The sequence below is a fragment of the Leptonychotes weddellii genome, chromosome 12 (genome assembly GCF_054177405.1).
Source record: "Leptonychotes weddellii isolate Sample4059 chromosome 12, ASM5417740v2, whole genome shotgun sequence".
NCBI classification, from domain to species: Eukaryota; Metazoa; Chordata; class Mammalia; order Carnivora; family Phocidae; genus Leptonychotes; species Leptonychotes weddellii.
The window spans coordinates 64,400,829-64,406,152 of NC_138380.1; the positions used below are offsets into that span (position 1 = coordinate 64,400,829).

Here is a 5,324-nt window from a genome sequence, read left to right on the forward strand (position 1 = left end):
GTGGCAAGACAGAGGAACCCTAATGCCACCTGAGGCAGTCAGCTAAGGCTTGCTTTCTTTCTTTCTTTCTTAATTTATTTATTTGAAAGAGAGTGTGTATACGTGCACAAGTAGGGGGAGGGACAGAGGGGGAGGGAGAGAGAGAGTCTTCAGCCGACTCCGTGCTGAGCGCAGAGCCCCACATGGGGCTTGATCCCAGGACCCTGAGATCATTACCTGAGCAGAAATCAAGAGTCAGACACTTGGGGTACTTGGGTGGCTCAATTGGTTAAGTGCCTGCTTTGAGCTCAGGTCATGATCTCTGGGTCCTGGGATCAAGCCCTTCCTTGGGCTCCCTGCTCAGCGGGGCATCCACTCTCTCTCTCCCTCTGCCCCTCCCCACTGCTCGTTCTCTCTCTCTCCCTCTCTCTCTCTCTCAAATAAATAAATAAAACCTTAAAAAAAAAAGCTGGACACTTTACTGGCTGAGCCACCCAGTTGTCCCACTTAGGCTTTTTATTTTATCTTGAAGACATAGTTGGAGTTTGGTGAGCATCTTTGGCGTAGCAGGAAAGGTGAACATGGCTTTAGAAGAACGGTAGTCTGGTAGAGGAGACAGAGCAGCAGAAAAATAGCTATAAGACAATGAGACAAGGACTTTAAGTGGAAGCCTGCATAAAATGCTCTGGAACAGCAAAGGCATAACAATTCATTTTGTGAAAGAGGGGGAAATGGGGTGGAGGCTGTGGTCAGCAAAGACTAGTGGAATAGAAAGGAGGCTACACGGCAGCTTCACATAAAAGGAGGAATCGGGATTTGCCAGGCAGAAAGAGGAGAGAAGAAACAGGAATATTTCAGGGAAAGCAGCACCTTGATCTTAGCTATGAAGGCACAAATGGGGAACATTCTGGAGTGTGTAAGGCATATGGGGGTGGGAGACCAAAGAGTAAATAGAAAACCAGACTTGGCTACATTCTGAAGAGGATCTTATGCTGCACTAAGGAGTTTGGGCTAAAGCATATCCTGCAGGCAGATGGAAATTGAAAACAGTCCTTAATCCTGGTAGTGATGTGATCCGATCTGGTTGTAGAAATATGACTAAGGAAAAGCCTAGATGCAACCTTCCAGGTATGAAGTGATGAGCTCTGACCTAGACTGGAGCAGTGGAATGAAGAATGAAGGGGCAGGAGACGGCTTCTCAGGAGGTAGAACTGAAAGGAAGTAAGGAAGTGAGGGGAGGGGCACGGTTCACTCTTGGGCATCTGGGAGAAGGATGGGGTTCTGGCTGAGCTAGGGAGAAAGGGAGAAGAAATCTGTGTGAACAATTTGTAGGGAGAATGCCCGTCAGTTCTTTACTGTGTGCTGAATTTTGAGGTGCCTCAAGGGGAACTCCTATGAGTAGTTGGAGATACAGATCTATGGCTGCAGAAGAAATCAGGCCAAAGCATGAGATTGCCTCGGGATGAGGGGGATAAGGAGGGAAAGGAGGAGAAAGGATAAGAAACAAACCCTAGAGAACCCCAACTTCTCAGGGATGGACAGAGGAACAAAAAATAATTGAAGAGGCAAAACGCTTAGAAGGATACACAAGGGGGACCAGGAGAAGGAAGTAAAGCAGAGCTCAGAAGAGAAGACGACTTTCCTGATGGAAATACTAACCGTTAGTGGCAAATGGACAAGAGAGGCAGGTAGACAGTGTCCATTGAATGGTAACTCAATGTTCTTACCCTCCCTGGTGACAGCAGCAGTGAGCGCAGAAATCAGACGGCAGTGGATTAAAAAGAGAATGGGACCGTGCTCCCGTCAGCAGCACATACACTAAAATTAGAACAATGCAGAGAAGATCCCTGAGCAAGGATGACAAACAAATCTGCAAAGCGTTCCCTGTTTTTGTCTTCTGGAGGAGCAGCTCCAGCAGGGCAAGCTTCTTGCATGCATCGCTTCAAGACCAGGCCAGTGTGGCTGAGTAGATGGCTCCACGCTAGAAGGCAAGGAGCTAGAGTCCTATCTGAGGAAAATCAAAGCCTAGAAAGGCAAATAAATCTTCCTCCCTCTTATCTTCGGTCATGGATTAATGGTGTTTATTGTTAAAAAAAAAAAAAAAAAGGGGGCGCCTGGGTGGCTCAGTTGTTAAGCATCTGCCTTTGACTCAGGTCATGATCCCAGGGTCCTGGGATCGAGCCCCACATCGAGCCCCACATCGGGCTCCCTGCTCAGCAGGAAGCCTGCTTCTCCCTCTCCCTCTGCCTGCCGATTCCCCTGCTTGTGCTCTCTCTCTCTATCAAATAAATAAATAAATAAATAAAATCTTTCAAAAAGAGAGAGAGAATAGGACCTAATGAATAGAATAAGTCATGTAGTCTTCTTTCTTGAGAATCTGATGATGAAAAGGTGAAATGTAAGGCATTAGCCCAGAAAAAAAGGAAGTTGAGCTAAAGAAAGAATGGTTGTTTTTGTCACTGTTTTTTATTTCTTTAACGTCTGGTGGAGTCTCGAGCACATGTGTACCCAGAAGAGAAAGGATGGGTCACAAACATGAGAGGAGGGGAGATACTGAGGAAGCCAGATTTTGAGGGCTCAGGGTAAAGGTCAAGACTTGGAAAGTGGTAGAAGTTTTTCTTCTGGGATAAGAGGGCAGAAGGAAGAATAGGTTTAAGCCTAGAGACATCTGAAGATGGTGAGGAAGACCAAGTCGGTGAGTTGATGCCTGACGACCTCTTTTTTTCTTGACAAAGCAGCTGGCGAGGAAATCTCTGAAAGTAAAGACAGAGTGAACAGGTGGAGAGAGGATGTTGTTAATAAATACCAGTGTGTTGTTTACTCCTTTAAATACATTGCTTCACTTTCTCCAGCGAGATCATTAAATACTCATCTCAAGAAAGTTGGTTAAGGGGCTCCTGGGTGGCACAGTCGGTTAAGCGTCTGCCTTCTGCTCAGTTCTTGATCTCCAAGTCCCGGGATCGAGCGCCACATCTGGCTCCCTGCTCAGCAGGGAGTCTGCTTCTCTCTCTCTCTCTCTCTCAAATAAATAAATAAAATCTTTTAAAAAAAAAAGGTGGTTAAATATGACAGTGGAAAATGCAGACCACAAACTTCTAGATACAGAAAAATCTCTGTATAGCAAGACTAACACTGGGCTTATATAACTTTGCCTGGAGCTCCACAAATGCTTTTGATAATGCTTCCTTTAAGCAACTTTGAGGTCCATTCGGGGTATAAGATTTAGAATTTATTTGGAGTAAAATATTCGGGTACTTGGTATCCTACCAAAAAAAAAAAAAAAACAAAAAAAGAAACAACCACAGAAAGCTGGACTTTGCCTAAGTAGGGGAAATATCTTAAGCCTGCGAGAGAATTGATGTGTCTTTCCAGCCTTTTTAGAAACTCAAATCACTGATTATCAGGTCTGCTGTGTGCTGCATGGTTGCCCTGAACAAATGAGCCTCAGACACAACCATAAAAAAAAGACATCAGACTAGACAAACTATCATTTAGAAAGAATTAAGACAGCCATATTGTATGCTAACCATCAGCTCATCTATGGCTGTTCTGGTGTCACTACTCTCCAGAGGCTACTTAATCTCATTGAGACAAGACAGCCAGCCTAATTGATACAGAAAATGAAAGCCCTTTGATCTCATATCAAACAGAGTCAGACTAAGAGAAGGATCCAGCAGGCAAGACAACTGTCTTCCAAAGGAGAATTAACACGGCAGGCAGGAAAGTAGGAAAGTGGTAATATCTTACTTTCGAATTCCGTGGACTTGGTTTACTTAAATAAGGAATGAAAAGTAATAAATTCATCACAATGCATGAATAGGGTTTGTTTGCTCTTAGTGCTATGAAATCTTTCAGATTATCAACATTTGTTATAGTAGTGATGGAAAGCAAAATAGAAGCATAATAAATGTAAGAACACCTGCCTTTTAGCACGTAACTATAAAGGACAGGTGTTTGTCAACGACAACCTTTACTGCTATGATCTGCTGCCCCTACTAAAGAAGTTCCTTGGAAGGGGTTTATTATATTGTGATTTAAATAGCATTCTCTATGCTTTGTAAACAATTTAGGTAGCTACCCATGCAAAAAAAAAAAAAAAAAACTGGCTTTGCAATAATCAGAATATCTATGAATATACTGATATGTCTGTAAAGTTATCAGAGCACTTGTTCATATGTCAGGAAACTCATCAAAATTTGTGTTCTCCATTCTAATGCAAAAAGTATACACTTCAATAATCATATCAGTTGTATTTTACATACTTAATATAACGGTGGTTTTGAAAACCAGTCCAAGACTATGATTATATAAGTAAGATTAAATAAATTATGGTATTTAGAAAGAAAAAAGGATTAATACAGTGTTTTTCTTTCAGATACAGAGGATTACTTTGAAAAATAACATACTCTCTAGTTTAGTTGGCTCGCCAACAGGATCTCATTTTTGATATATGTAAAAAGCCTTGAGTATCTGATATTTGGGAAAGCGTATCCTCCCTCCCACTATTTGACATTTTTAAAGCTGAGAGACCATGAAAAAAATACAACCAAAGAAGTGTCAGAAAGGAATCAAGGCAGAATATAAAATAACATCGTTTTCTTTTTCTTACCCAAGACAGTATCCATAATGATGAATAATCAAATCAACAACTAATAAATTAACATGTATTTGAATGAACCTAGAAAAAATGTGGCTGATTGTATATAGTATTTGGATGTCTTCAAAGTAAGCTCTGGCCCGGGCGCCTGGGTGGCTCAGTCGGTTAAGCGACTGCCTTCAGCTCAGGTCATGATCCCGGGGTCCTGGGATCAAGTCCCGCGTCGGGCTCCCCGCTCTGCAGGGAGCCTGCTTCTCCCTCTCCCACTCCCCCGCTTGTGTTCCCTCTCTCGCTGTGTCTCTCTGTCAAATAAATAATAAAAATAAAATCTTTAAAAAAAAAAAAAAAGGTAAGCTCTGGCCCTCTTGGGATTTTTCTTCCAGTAATTTACAAGCCCAGACTTCAGACTTTTGGACTACTCAACTGTCCACTTCTTTTTCCTCCTCATTTAAAATTGACACCAGTTCTCTGTTCCACCATCTTAGAGGCACCACAGCTGTTGTTTACTGAACTTGCATGAGACCCACTTCCATCTTTCTAAATGAATACAGCACCTGGCTTATGATCTTCCTCCATGTCCTCATTCCTCATCACCACTTTCTGACAACTTCAAAATGCATGCTAGGGACCCATCAGTTACCTCAGCTGTCGAGTCCCATGATCCTGTTCCCTGCAGTCCTCCAACTCCAGCCTCCTTCAGCCATGCACCAGCAGGATCATTCCCTGAATTTAACCACGACAGGCACTT

General features: G+C 42.8%; 1 pseudogene; it reads left to right on the forward strand.

Moving 5' to 3' along the window:
• Positions 1-1,773: 1,773 nt before the first annotated feature.
• LOC115940710 (U6 spliceosomal RNA) lies at positions 1,774-1,871 on the forward strand (annotated as a pseudogene).
• The last annotated feature ends 3,453 nt before the right edge of the window (positions 1,872-5,324 follow it).